The following is a 16,255-nucleotide window of genomic DNA, read 5'->3' as shown; positions in this document are numbered from 1 at the left end:
CCTATTCACTTTGAAATGAAGGAATACACTTTACCAATTTAAGGCTGGAAAATCATCACTGGACACAGCCATTGAGATGGTAGCATCTTGGCACCATCAGCTGCTCATGAAATTCTGTATTGACTTAAGTTACTGATAGGGTGCTTAGGATTACTGATACTTTTCTAGCCTGACAGCTCAGACTGTTACTTTAACACCAACCAGAAAGAACTCCAGCAGCTCCCAGCTGACCAAGTAGCCGGTCACCATCTCTGAACTCCTCGAAGCCTTTTGATTTTAAAAGTCTTTGACCATCGCCTGCCAAGCGGTCTAAGTACAGAAAGCCCATGGTGCTGCAGTGTGATTTGCTTCAAGGATTCTCTTGTTGCTGTCTCCAACCAGGACCTCATCTGGACTGAACTCCGCCATGAAGGAAACACCCTCTGGACGATGACTTCTTGGGCTCTGAAAATCACCAGAATTAACCATTTGCCACAATCCTTTGCTGTTCCACCTACCCTCTTTCCACTCGTCTCTCAGGGTGTGCTCATTCAATTGACATTTGACCAGGACCCTCAAAGCTGAACAATCTCATCGCATAACAGTGTGACTCAAAGGGAGCCAGCAGTTAATGGCTGGGAGCATAGCATGCAATCTGGGAGTGACAGCCACAAAATCTAGGCCACCCCGCATTCGTCCAAACCCATTTCCAACCCCCACCCCATCCCCAGCCCTGCCCAACATTAGTTGTTAATGAGTTAGAGAACATGGTTTGTATATGTAAGCAGACAATGGCCTGAATTTTTCCCGCGTTGGGCAGGCTCGGTGGGAAAGGGCAGAAGCAGTCGCAGAGCCAGCTGCCGTCAGCGATCGGCTCCACACCGCCATTTTACACAGGCGGGCCAATTAAGGCCAGCCCAGCGTAATACGTGAGCAGTAGCGCTCATCGCTACCTGTGCGGGCAGGAGGAGGAGCGGGAGTTGGGGCTAGCACTCTTTTGCACATGCACATAAAAGAGCGCTTCAATGCCTCAGGGAGATTGAAGCGCTTTTGAAAACAATAAATAAAATCAATAAAAATTTAATGAAACATGTCCCCTCATGTGACTGTGTCACATGAGATGGGACATGTTTTTATTTTTCAGAAAAACTTTTTATTTAATTCATAAAAGCTTTAGGAAACCTCATCCCGCTCATGGATGAGGCTTCCTAACAAATGTAAAGGCCACTTGGCTTTTTTGCCTGCCCGCCAAACATAAGGTTGGATGGGCAGTGTAAACTCGATATTAATTACTTCGTTGATGGCCTTAATAGGCCTTTTAATTATCGTCGGGTGCACAGCCGACTCCGGTGAGCACCCGCCAAGCGAACCATCACAAGACAGCGCGATGAGGTCGGGACGCATGCCCGATGTCATCACGCGTCATTTTACGTGCCAGCGTGCTGGGCCCGCCCCCGCATGCCAACTGAAAAATCCTGGCCAATGTGTGTGAGACCATTCAAAGCTGGATGCCTTATGTGTCTCTCCTTTCCTTATGCCAGAATGTTTCACTGAAGAGAGAATAAGGAAGGAGTGGGAGGGCCTGCACCCCACATCAGTGATCAAGACCTCCAGATCATGGTGGAGAAGGTCCAGACACAGCGTGTAATATTATATCCACTGGCCACCGGAAGTCAGCAACCAAGTGGACAAGGCAGGAGATAGCCTCCACTGTGAGCACAGCAGATGACCATTGAAGAACATGGATCCAGGAGGAGGTTCCATGACTGCTGTGCTCTAGCAAGGTGACTTGTTCAGCACAAACACACAGAGGTCTAAGTGATGGTTCACATCTGAATGCTGCACTTATGGTGGGAGACCAGGCACACACCTCTCCTATAGTATGTATGCATACTCCTGTAGGTGCATACAGTAAAGGCGTGAATGTCCACTGTTAATGCACTGCACATTTTTTTTTAAATGTATTCTTTAATATGATGTAGGCCTCACTGGCTAGGCCAGCATTTATTGACCATCCCTAATTGCCCTTGAGGAGGTGGTGGTGAGCTACCTTCTTGAACTGCTGCAGTCCATGTGGTGTAGGTACACCCACAGTGCTGTTTGGGAGGGACATCCAGGATCTTGACCCAGCAACAGTGAAGGAACGGTGATATATTTCCATGTCATGATGGTGAGTGGCTTGGAGGAGATCTTGCAGATCATGTGTTCCCATAAATCTGCAGCCCTTGTCCATCAAGGTGGTAGAGGTTGTGGGTTTGGAAGGTGCTGCCGAAGGGGCCTTGGTTAGTTGCTGCAGGTGTCTTATAGATGGTACACACTGCTGTCATTATGCATCGGTGGTGGAGGGAGTGATTGTTTAAGATGTAGATGGGGTGCCAATCAAGTGGGCTGCTTTGTCCTGATTGGTGTCAAGCATCTTGAGTGTTGGAGCTGCACTCATCCAGGCAAGTGGAGAGTATTCCATCACACTCTTGACTTGTGCCTTGTAGATGGTGGACAGGCTTTGGGGAGTCAGCAGGTGAGTTACTCACTGCAGAATTATGAGCCCCTGACCTGCTGTTATAACCATAATATTTATATGGCTGGTCTAGTTCAGTTTCTATTCAATGGTAACCCCCAGAATGTTGATGGTGGAGTATTCGACAATTGTAATGCCATTGAACATCAAGGAGGAGTGGTGAGATTCTCTTTTGTTGGAGATGGCCATTGCCTGGCAGTTATATTACTTGCCACTTATCAGCTCAAGCCTGAATGTTGTCCAGGTATTGTTACATATTGACACGGACTGAGGCATCACAAATGGTACTGAACATTCTGCGATCACCCGCAAACATTCCCACTTCTGACTTTATGATGGAGGGAAGATAATTGGCTGAAGAAGCTTAGGCCGAGGATACTATCTGCAGCAATGTCCTGGGGCTGAGACAGCGGCCTCCAACAATCTCCACCATTTTCCTTTGTGCTGGGTAAGACTGTAAACTCTGGAGAGTATTCTCGATTCCAATTGACCTCAATTTTGCTCGGGTTCCTTGGTGCAACATTCAGTTTATTGCTGCCTTGATGTCAATGCCAGTCTGTTTCACTTCAACTGTATTCTATATGAATTTGGTTTTCTATTACAGCATAGCACAGCCTAAACTTCCTGGCTTCCTGCTCTTTCCAGGCTGACACAGGGAATATCAATAATATAAGTAAATCTGTGCATGCTGTCACATCAAACAAACATTTTCATCGTTTTCTCCCAAGTTCAGGGCAACAGTAAATACCGCCCTTCAGCCTAATAGATAAGAACCCATTGCTTTCATGAATGATGAGAAATTTGACTTCATTAATGTGCCACAGGTGCATGATCACCAAGAGCTGATCATACAAGTTTCTGCCTCCTTTCCTGGCGGCTGCTATAATGCTTTTATCTTGTGACAACTATCCCTCCCTCCACTCTTTGCCTCTGCATGGCAAATGCAAAGAGGGCTGCTTGGAAACAAGTGCTATCCACAGCAGTGTTGGATCATGACTCCTCACAGGGACCAAACTTGGCTACATTAAGATTGGTGGGTAAATGGAAGCAGACCATTCGTCTTCAAACAACAATTCTGGGTGGAACATTACGTCCCACCCCAATAACAGGCTGGCAGGTAGGGAGGACATAAAATTGAGTGGCAGATTGGGGGCGCCATGCTTGTTGCTAACCCACTCCCATTGGTATTTTACCAGTGGCAGGGGGTACCCACACCACATGGCAAGGCCACCAGGTGACCCCTGACACCTTACCCAATGGAGGACCCTCCCACATAATACTACCCATGCCCACATTCCACCCCATCCCAACTCCCCGCCCTCTAAATCTTGGCCCTGGTAGAACCCCACCCATCTTCTTATCTGGCTCCATTGATGATCGCTGTTGGGTACTTCCTGGGACTAGAGAGTTGCAATCACCTGAGTGGCCAGCAGTTCTCTGGAGCTGAACTTCTTCCACGATGGAGCCAGAAGCTTTGCTCTGAGCCAATTAATGACCCACTTAGCGTAAATTCAGCCCGGCCCTGACTTTTCAGCTGGGGCAGGACCCCCACCTCCATGTAAAATCCATCCCTGATGTCTGGACACATCCGGTGGTTTCCTGCAGTTCAACAGAGAGACAGTACCCTGTGTGACAATAGTTTACTCTATCCTCCATAAATATACTCTGCTACAGGGGAAATACACAAAGTCGCCGTTGGACAAGGACTTTCAGCTTGATGTGGGAGACGATGCTAAGACCATGAAGCAGGAGGGGATCAACATTTGGCTGCAGTCAAAACTACTTAATAACAACTCATTGCAAAACCCTTCAGCTGAACGATTCTAGCTTCCCTGCATTAACAGTCATGTCTAACATCTCTCAAAGCTTTCACTAGCCAACAAACTGCATCTGCCTGAAGGCCAACATTGATATTCATGTCAGCCAATACTGCAGGGTCACCAGCTAATACAACAATACTGTCTGAAACACAAAAAATTCACAAAGCATTATGATTTTATTGACTTATAGAAATGTTTGTGAGCCCTTTATCACCCTGCTGTGAGCCATTGGTGCTGGTCTCAAATGTACTTTCACCTACTCTGTGCTTCTACAAGATACTCCCACAGTAGTTGCAGCATAGGAGGTGGAAAACTACTGTGACTTAGTCAGGGGTTCATGAGATGTTCCTGGCCAATGACTTCTGGTAGCTCCAGACTGAGATGGGCCCAGCTGCAGCAACTCCACCAGCTCTCTAACTCAGCTGGCTTTCTGTCACCAGGGTGGGGATGAATTGAGGGGATTATGAAGATTCAGTTGTCTTGTCTTCATGAGAGATGCCAATATGTTCTATTCCCATTGCACAATTATTCCTGCTACAGGGCTGTGGAACTGATGCTGATCTGTGGGACAGCAGAGCATATGACATTCATGAACTAACTGAAACCTTTTTTCCATTCGGTTTTGTAGCCTTTCTTTGGTGGAGAAGGTGGTTGAGGTCAGAGCCGGCATGGTCCAAGAATAAACATCTGTGAGTGATACTGTTAAAGATTTCCTGACTTGAAGATGGGAAGGCTCAGCTTTTGCATCTAAAGAAGCTACCAGACATGTCATGGCTACCTGTAGATTAATGATACCATAGGCCAGAGTCTCACACAATTTGAAATGGACTGTCCAAAGTGTTTTGAAAGCTCTTTGACAATGGCCAGAATTTTTCCATCAGCAATTTGGGGGCGGGGCCCGCTCGCCGATGGGAAAATGACGCGGGATGATGTCAGGAGGAACCCCTGACGTCATCCCGCCCCATTTAAATATTCAGGAAGGCGGGCGGACAGCGAAATCAGCTGTTCGCCCGCTGACCTGTAAATGGCCAATTGAGGCCATTGACAGGATAATTAAGTTAATTAAAGGCCATGCCCGTCCAACCTTAAGGCTAGCGGGCAGGCCAGGAGCCCCAGCGGGCTTCTGAAAAAACATGAAACCTCATCCACTGGCGGGATGAGGTTTCATGTCTGTTTAAAAAATCTTTAATAAAGTTTATGTAATATTCATTAACATGTCCCATCTCGTGTGACATTGCCACGTGAGGGGGACATGTTAATAATTTTTTCATTTTGCTATTTTTGATGTTTTTTAAACTGTCACCAATTTCCCTGAGACAGCACTTAGTGAAAGAGCGCACTTTGACCGTTGGGGAATCCCTCCCCCCCACCCCCGCACAGGAAGTGCAAAGCGCTTCCCGTTGGGCAGCCCGCCTTAATTGGCCCGCCCACTCAAAACGGTAGCGGGGCCCATTTCAGCGGCGGAGTTTGGCTGCCCACTCGCCGCCGAGCCGGTGGAGCCCGCCCGCCCATCAAGGGCTAAATTCTGCCCAATGTTACGGCACAATGGATGGTAAATGCTAAGCTGCTAAAATCCCAGAGGGAAACTTGAAACAACCACCATAACTGTTTTACAGTTTGTATTTTTATTTTGAAATGCGTGCCTTGAATTCAGTAGTAATAAGCCCACTGAGTCCTGGAGGTTGTTTTAAAAAAAACTAAATTAAACATTTATTAATAAAATAAATAATTTTAAAGACATACACAGGTCTACAAATTAGTACTATGATAACTTTTAGTTCCCTTAATTAATCTGACTCTGAGTTACACCCCTGTTAAAAGTAAACAGAAAAAACAAATAGATTTTAACAGACCCAGGCAAAGCACAATAGGCGAGCTCCAGTTACTGCAACTAGACTCAATGATATTGTGAATTGAATCTTTAAATTCTTCCAAAAGAATTACTTCTCGAAAAGCTGCATATGTTGTCTCTATTTTTAACACCCATATCTACCGGCCAGGATTACTTTGTTTTACTCTCTCAAGCTCAATATAAGTTTTCCCAGGCTGTTTTCTCGTATTCCTAAAATTCTGCCTGTATGCTTCAGGAACCAACTCATATGCACTCAAAATAGCCTTTTTTACCACATCATAGTTCACCGACATTTCTTCTGACAGTGAAGCATGATCCTCATGTGTTCTACCCACCAAACTGGATTGTAACAACAATGTCCAGTTTTCCTGTGGCCATTTCATTTGTTTAGCTATCTTCTCAACTGAAATAAAGAACACTTCAACATCTCTTTCCTCAAACTTTGGAAGAACTTGTACAAATTTAAATATCTCCCTGCTGGGTCCTGGAAATTGGTCCTTCCTCATCTTCTGGTGTGTCTTTTTTAACTGCCATCATTTTAATCTGGAATTCTCTGTCTCTCTCTTTTTCTCTTTCCTCCATTTTTAACCTCACCATTTCTAATTCCTTTTCCCGTTTTCTTTCTCTCTCCTACCTTTTTGCCTGTTCCCTCTGGGATGCCCTTTCTCTTTCTTTTTTTCTGCTGCTTTAGTTCCAATTTTTTCATTTGCAACTGAACTTGAGTCCATTCCAATGGCCCACCCCTTGGAGAAGTCAGTCTCTTGGGTAATCTTTCCAGTTTTAAATGCTGCACTATACCTTCAATTATGTCTGATTTCCTTACCCCTGCAGGCAATCCTAATTGTGATTTATCTGCCAACTCTGTTAACTTACCCTTAGATACTTTTTGTAACCCAATCAGAGTTATATCTCCTACTTCCAAAAGTGTTTTAGCCATTGATAGAGCCATTTTTGCAGTGTCACCACTTTAAAAATACCTCACACCAATTCCTGAATTCAAAGTGCTTCTCGTACTCATAACCTTAAGATTCACCAACTCCAAACCAATCAAGGAATTTTAAATGTATCCTCAAAGAGCCCCCAATTTTTGCTATGGCACAATGGATGGCAAATGCTAAGCTGCTAAAATCCAAGAGGGAAACTTGAAACAACTGCCACAACTGTTTTGCAATTTATATTTCTATTTTGAGATGCGTGCCTTGAATTCAGTAGTAATAAGTCCACCGAAGTTTTTTTTACAAAACTAAATTAAACATTTATTAATAAAATAAATAATTTGAAACAATACATAGGTCTACAAATTACTACTATGATACCTCCTAGCTCCCCTAATTAATCCGATTCCCAGTTACACCCCCATCAAGGCAACAGTAAAAACAAAATAGATTTTAACAGACCCAGGCAAAGCACATGATACCCTGGACAAGGATATTCACAATGAATTATCTTTGCTTCGGTTCCTATAGGCAGCAGCTTGGTACATAGAGGCTGGAGGCTTTTCACACTTGTTAGATCTTAGAATTCTTTTTTCCTACACATAACCTCATCTCCTTTATATATGTTTCTCATTTTATAATGTAAACCCCTTTTTCCTAATATGTCTTTGTAACTTTACCTTTCTAATATTAAAAATCTTTCATGGTACCAATTTTTTTAGCAAGCGTTGGAAAAGGTAAACATACTGTTTGGCTTCTTCTGCCTAAGTGTAACATTTCACCTTCACTTTTGAAATTGAAAGTATTCTGGTTTAACTAAAAATGCAAATTTCCTTTACACCTCACATTCTAAAACTTCAGCCTTGTTTACTTGTTTAACATTTCAAACCTAGCTTCTCTTCTGATACATCAAAGCCTTAAGATTAGCTGTCTTTAATTCAATTAAGTCACACACACACACACACACAAAGGCTATATGGACCCCACTATTCCTAATTTACAATAAATCCCAATAACATTATAAATATTAATATATTTTCATGACAACAAGCATCTCAATGCTTTTTGCTATTACACAGATGTCATCTTATTCTATAGCCAGGACTCTTACAATCTGTAGCTCTATCCTCTTCATATTCCCATGAGCTCATTATTGGGCCAGCCTTTAATTCCAACCTTCGGCTTGAGAGATGCTGATTTTGTTCTGGTGCTGAAAAAATGGGTGAGAGAGCCCTTTCTGAAGAGTCCTCCTCCTCAGCCTGCCTGATTAGAGTGTCCATGTTGTCTGACTGACCTGGGTTGACATACACTCGCATTGGTAACACTAGCAGTTGAGCTGTCACACAATGGACAACGACGTTATAATGAACAGGTAAGTTGAAGAGTTAAATAGCAAGAGGCAAGAGAAAAGGAAGGGACAAAGCCCAACTATGTTCCTGTAACACAATATCACGATACTTGTCAATGTTTTATCAATTACATTGTTAAAGTTTGTTCATGTCAACTACATTGTTAAGGGAAACAGGTGGTGGGTATTTGAACACATATACATTGCTGGGATAAAAGCAAAAAACTGCAAATGCTGGAAATCCAAAACAAAAATAAAAATACCTGGAAAAACTCAGCAGGTCTGGCAGCATCTGTGGAGAGGAGCACAGTTAACGTTTCGAGTCCGTATGACTCTTCAACAGAACTAAGTAAAAACAGAAAAGAAAAGAGATGAAATATAAGCTGGTTTAAGGGGGGCGGGGTGGGGGGACAGGTAGAGCTGGATAGAGGGCCAGTGATAGGTGGAGAAAGCCAAAAAGATGTCATAGACAAAAGGGCAAAGAGGTGTTGAAGGTGGTGATATTATCTAAGGAATGTGTTAATTAAGGGTAGAAAGCAGGACAAGCAAGGTACAGATAGCCCTAGTGGGGGTAGGGTGGGGTGAAGGGAAGGGATCGAAATAGGCTGAAAGGTAGAGATAAAACAATGGATGGAAATACATTTAAAAATAATGGAAATAGGTGAGAAAAGAAAAATCTATATAAATTATTGGAAAAAAATGGGGGGGATTAGAATTGGGTTGGGATGGAGGAGAGAGTTCATGATCTAAAATTGTTGAACTCAATATTCAGTCCAGAAGGCTGTAAAGTGCTTAGTTGGAAGATGAGGTGCTGTTCCTCCAGTTTGCGTTGAGCTTCACTGGAACAATGCAGCATGGCTGGGATATTGGGTGTGGGTGAGGCGTGTTGACACTGAACAAAATTAATAAAGTCGCTCAGCAAGGAAAGGGTCTGTGTCTTAGTTTTGACTTCAGAAACTGGCTTGGATCTTGTTAAACAATACTGACTTCTTTCATGTCAATTATGTTGACAGCATTGATGTCAGCATCTCTTGTGTGACAAGAGCTCCTTCTATGCTGCTTTTCTGCCTCCTGTTGTGTGCCAAAAAAATGTATGTGGGTTATATGTATCCTGGGCAAAGAGCTTCAATATGAAAGAGCTTACCAAAGTGCTTATGATGAAAGGAAAAAGTAGAAAATATAGTGAAGAGGGAAAAGCATTTTGAGCTACTAAGTAGGCCTCAGAATTGTTTCTGAATATTCCTTGATCTGCCATAACTTGTGTAGACATCAGGTTGTAGTATTAGGGTGTCAGAACTGTTAGGGTTAATGTGGGACTAGGGAAACAGTACTGCCCACATTATGATGTAGAGAGTCACATGGGAGAGGTAAAGTGCAGTAATGACTCCGATAGAAGTCAACATGAAGATAGCACTTAGTCAGGACTGTATCATATATATATATGTATGTTGTTATGTGTTATTAATAATAAACAACTATTGTTCAATCATACAAGCCTTTAGGCCACTTCATGACACAACATACATCCTTACAACATGGTGGTAGCAGATGAAGGACCCCAAAATCCCTAAGAATGAAGAAGTAAAGAAATTACAATCTGACTTGAGAGAAGTGCACCTAACTTGAAGACCTCGAATACACAGCAGGAGTTCACCTAAGAAGCTCCATTACAGGTGTGGAGACTGAAGGCCAGAATAAAGATCTATTGTGCAGCATAAAAGAACTCCACCAGAACATGTGGAGGCCTACTGCAGGACCTGGTTGAAACCAGAGTCAAAGGACCTAGCCAGATCACAAAAGGGTGAGCAAAATACAAAAAAACCCCAAAAAAAGGCTGAAATAAGCTTTTAAATATGGCAGAATAATCAGGCAGCACTGGCAGACTGATTATTTTAATGGGCCCAACTTGAATAATGCTGCAGCCTGGATCAAAAGTCAGTGTCATAACATGTGGTGACTGCGCTCGAGTGAAAAAAAAATTAAAGAAAAGTCAAAACAAAACATCAACTTCAATTTGATTCTCCAAGATTAGGAAAGCAACTAGCAGACCAAAATGATTCATTCAAAAGATTTTCTTCAGAATCACTGAAGTTTAAAATGGCTCCATAACTGCGATGGAAGCCCACTAAACTCCGACAAGCGCAGGAAGAGTCAAAAACCGATTTACTGCAGCACCATTTAAAAAAAAGAACTGTATTCCCCTGTGCTGAAAACAGCCATGGGTGGTAAATCAATGTTGCCAGATTAATTAAGGCAAATGGAAGGGCCTGACCAGGTGTATGGAGAAGAATTTTAAGATATCTGATAGCATCAGGCTTGAATACGAAAACAAAGGCTGAACAAGTGAATACACTATTATATTCTGTTGGTCCAACAGCTGATGACATAATTGCCAGGCAAGGAATACATGAAACTCCCGATAACTTTGAAGAGGTCATAAGTCCTTTTACACCTACTTTAACCTGAGAAGCAATAAAATTTTGAAGCAAGCAAAATGTAAGAATACAATCCAAAAGCCCAGGGAACCCATAGACTCTTTCATAAATGAATTTTACAGATTGGCTGAAGGCTGTGACTATGATGACATTAAGTCAGAGCTCATAAGAGACTGAATGGTAGTGGGAGTGGCCAATTATACTCTTTCAGATGTACTTCAATTAAAGAAGATCTGACTGGAAAAAAGCCCTCTAACTTGTCAGACAATTGGAAATCTACAAGGAAATCCAATCCATTTTGCATGGCGAAGTAAAACCATGGTACAGAGTAACCTCAACAACCCAGCTCATAAAGCAACAAAAGGGCAAGGAGACACCAGGGCAAGAAAAGCAATACCCAAGCAAAACACAAGATGGCGGCAGACTGTGTCAGTGCTGTGGCACCAAAGGACCTCACAGGTGTGAGCGGTGTCCAGCAGCCACTGTGCACTGCTTTCACTGCAACCACCTGGGACATTTTGGAAAGCTGTGTAAGTACAAAAGCGCTAGATGTGTGAAGGATCCCAAATGAGTCCATGATCTAGATGATCCACACCAAGAAGAAATCCAACAATGCTTCTTGGAAGAAATTAAGGCTCCCAGGTTCATGTTTTGAAATGCTGACATATCTGTAAATGGTCACCTCACAAATTTCAACTTAGACACAGGAGCCAGTATGATGGTCCTGTCAGGTCAGGAACCATGGTTAAAAGACAGACACAACACTGTATGGTCCCAGAGGAATCCAACTACTGGCCATAGGCATGATTCAAGAGTCGCTCTGGTAAGGCAACAAGCAAATAATCAAAATTCTGTATGTCATCCTCAACCAACCCATTTCTCTCCTGGGCAGAGATGCCTGTGTTGCCCTCACCCTCCTCAAAATGGCAGAAGACATCAAATCAACCACTGTAATCAACTACCCTGAATTGGAGACTCTTGAAAAGTCCACCGGTGCTGATGATCTCAACTGGGACTTCAGTTTGAATTGTCCTCACTCTTTGCAGAGGCAGATATTCCAGCTCCTTTGCAGGTGTCAGAAAATACTCTTCTTCGGTCAGACCAGCCAAACCTTCAGTTGAGCACCAACATGCTTAAAACAGAAGATACAGAGGAGAAGGAGCAGCCCGAATTTCAGAAACAAACAGTTGCTGTCACAGACCCAGGAAAAACTACAGTAATGAAGCTGGAACTTCAAGCTCACACAAACAACATGAGGTCAATCCTGATGCAGGAGAGAGGAGACCAGCAACTCACCAAGACAGACTCAGGGAGGCACAAGTTCACATGAGGAAACAGAGCACAGCATTAGAAGCCAAGCTGCAGGCTGAGCTCAGGGATGAGGAACATGCAAAGATAAGGGAGGTAAACCTTCAACTTCCAGGAACAACATGGCAGGTCCCAAAAAGAAAACCGGAGTCCAATCTATGAATAAACGGACCGAACACTCCCTCCGGAAGGAAAGGAATAAGCCCATGGTATCCAACCAAGGAAGACAGATTGTTGACAAAGAAAAATACAACACTAAGGAGTGCAACAAGTGAACTACATGTTGACACATGAGTATTTGAAACACCAAGTGCTACAACTTCAACTCCAGACCAACAAAGTCAGCGCAAAGCAGCTGAGACTACCGCTCCTCCAAACTTGAAAAGAACGAGATCTGCAAGAGTCATAAAGCCGCCAGACCACCTGAATTTGTAAAGTCAGAGACTTTGGGGAGAAGGAGTAGCATATAAATATTATTGTAAACAATATAAATATTATATTTTGGGTAAGAACTTGGGGGAGGTGTAGTATTAGGGTGTTCGGGACTGTAAGGGTTAATGTGGGATGGGGAAACAGTACCGCCCATATTATGATGTAGAGAGTCATGAGAAAAGAGTGATAATTCTGGTAGAAGTCAGCATGGAGATGGCACCTAGTCAGGACTGTATCCTGTATATATGTATGTAGCTATGTGTAATTAATAAACAGTTATTGCTCAACCATACAAGCTCTAGACCTTCTCATGAGACAACATACAACCTTACAACACAGGTGAGCAAACAATCAAGTTCATGGGCAGAATTTTTCGTTTGGTGTGCAGGTACACGCCGGAAATGCTCGAGCGTAAAATAGCACGCGATGACATTGGGTGAGCGTCCCGATGTCACCGCGCGCTAGCACAATATTTCAGTCGGCAGGCGCACGCTAAGCTCAGAAGCACGCCTGTCGACAATTAAACGCATTAATGGCACAATTAACTGGGATTTTTTGCTGCCCATCCAACATTACGGTTGGCGGGTGGGCGAATTGGCCAGGCAGCCGATTTTTCAGGAATCCTCATCCAAGGGCAGGTTGAGGTTTTTTAAAGGTAATTAAAATTTCTTGAGGCAATTAAAAAAATAAAAATAAAAATGCTTGCACTGAATTTTCATCATCCATATATTCTGGTGACTGATTCTGATGTGAGGGCATTTTTTCCTGGTTTTTAAATCTTTACTTTTTGCATTTTAATTCTTCAGCTCCCTGTGGCAGTCTCTTCCTTCAGGGAGCTTTCACTCCATGCTTCCCTGCGCCCCCATGCCTGCGCTGACTTCAGCACTCGCCCTCCGCCCACTCCCTACCCCGACAGTGTTGATCATATCAGTGTGCCCTTCACAGTGGCTGGCCGTTAATTGGCCATCCAGCACAAAATTGTGGTTGGGGACCGATCGCGGCCGGCGGTCTGTTTTCCGACTGCTCTCAGGCCCGCCGGTCACGCCCGCCAGCTGACCTTAAAATTCAGGCCCATAAGTTGAACATTTATGACACAGATGCTGGAAACAAAGACTCCAATGTAATTTTTATTGGGACACAATATTATTTTGAGTGTTTTTGCCATGACTGAGTACTACTGAAATATGTTGTTAATATGACCACTCTGAGGCATGGGAAAAAAAAAACTTCAATACTTGACCAATTCTTACCTAGGTTAATGGTCATCACTAATTGTTTGATACTTGAAATATTTTCACTTCACAGGAAGAAGCTGGCGGAATGGCACTAGGTAAATTGTTCATTTGGAGAGCTGGTGCAGACATGATGGACTGAATGGCCTCTCTCTGCACTGTAACAATTCAATGATTCGATTCTATAATTCTATGGTCCCTGCCAGGTCCTGCACAGAATAATATCATATCAACATTACATTTCCAGACTTAAAAATAAATAGTTGCTATTTGGTTTAGGTCCTAAGGACAGACAGTAACTATTGAATTGTACTCCAGCTTAAGTTAACACCTTCTGGGAAGGAGGGAAGGATAATGAGATGGAAAACTACTCTTTCTATCTCAAACACTATTCACCAACAAAGAGTAATTGAACAGTAAAGTTACTGGCAATCTAAAAATAGCAGCCTTGACATTCGTCTCTTGTGGACGAGATTAAAGGTAGCCAATTGGTTTTATACGTGTGATGGTATCTGAGTCACACAACTGATGGGGTCATAACTCAGCATATGCTATTTGCATACTTTTCACTGCTATGTGACAACTAAAGTGTATGTGTGGGCATCGAGGTTATTTACGGCTGCAACATCTACATATATTAAGTTTAATATCTGCATCACATATTGCTCCTTGTTCTTTCTGTAACCTTTGACAGTCAAGCATATCATCCTAATCCACAGCCTTTCCTCCTTTGTCCAACTGCTCTCATTCGGTTCTGTTCTGACATAGTCAAGAGCATTATCAACAATGGCTTCTGTTTCTACCACTACCCTGTTACCTCTGGAACCTGTCAAAAATTTATCCTTGAGCCCTTCTTCCTTCTCATACATATGCTGCTCCTTGGCAACATCATTCACAGCCATGAGAACAGTTTTCACATAAGCATTTAACTCTACCTTCCACAACCTCCACTGCCAATGTGTTGCCAGGCTGTTCCTCCAACATCCAGGCCCATAAATTCCAATCTCCAGGGTGTCATACCCAGGGGGTACCCCAAACATGCGCTGGGGGAGCATGATTTAAGTTGCATTCTTCCACTGGTTCTGGCTGTCTTCCAGGAATAGTTACCAAGGAAGAGTTAGAAGAATTAAAACCACTTCAAACTCCTGGGTAACTATAGTGCTGTCTTCACAACCCTCCCCCCCCACCACCCCGACTGGACCCTCTGACAATCTCCCATCCCGCTGGCCATCCCCCAGCACACCTCCTGACTACCCTTCCGACTCTCACGGGAACCCCACAACCACACCCCCCCATGCCCCCACTACCACCCCATCCCCTCAGCTAAGCCCCAACCAGCCCCCACTAACCACCCAAACCCCACAATGGCCAATGACCCGCCCGTCCATCCGACTCCTCCCACTGACAACCCTGCTGCCCCCGCCATTCTGCCTTCTCCATCCTGCCTCCCCACCACAATCCTCCCCCTACCCTCACCCCTCCTTTCTCACCTGGCCCGAGCTGCCAAGTTGGCAAGAAAGGTATGCCTGCGTCCTACTGTAAGCACATAGGAGCGGAGTGGCAATCCAACTGCGATTGCCACTGCACAGAGGTTATGGCCCACGGATGAGCCTCAATTTCCTCTAGTGAAGTATTGGGAACCATTTTTGGCCCCCCACCATAAACTCCCTTTCCCTGGCTATTGGCTCAGTTTGAAGCGGACTGTTTGCAACTTTGGTATCCTATTTGATTTCGAGCTGAACTTGAGACCCTGTATTCTCTCCATTAGAAAGATTTCACCTCCATAACATCACATTCCTCTTCCCCTAACTCAGTAAAGTTCTGACACAACAGCAAGAGTGCTCCTCCAGGCACCACAACACTTTTCAGTCCGCTGCTGAACTATTCTCCTGGTACTCTCGATATTCGAACCTACAGTGTGCAACTGACCAATTCTCCAGCCAGCAAAACCAATGAACTGCAATGAGACGCCTGTTTGGAGCCTGCAGCTCACAGGCAAAATATTAATGAGGCCCAAACTTGAAAGTGTTTTGGGCATCCCAACTGTCTCATTGGGCAGGAAGCACAGGTACATTACTGATATCGCATATATTCTGCACTCGAATCAAAGATTATCCCTAGTGTATTTTCTCACTTAATGTGAGCAATGCCAAGGAACCTACTGGTGATGTATTAAAAGCAATATATCAGTTTGTGCAGACTCTCAGACTTTGTTACAGATGCAAAGCAATCATAAAGTGCTAAGTGCTATAAGATGCATCCTGGAATGGGCAACCACACTCCAAACTCGATGAAGCAATTGAACTCTGAGTGACCTCTGAGTGACTTGTGGCATTTGAAGGGGCTATCTGACCTTGGAAGGACAAGCCAATGTAAACACAGCTCCAGAGAAAACA

The sequence above is a fragment of the Cetorhinus maximus genome, chromosome 9 (assembly GCF_964194155.1).
Source record: "Cetorhinus maximus chromosome 9, sCetMax3.hap1.1, whole genome shotgun sequence".
Taxonomy (NCBI): Eukaryota; Metazoa; Chordata; class Chondrichthyes; order Lamniformes; family Cetorhinidae; genus Cetorhinus; species Cetorhinus maximus.
This window is presented reverse-complemented; position numbering follows the sequence as displayed.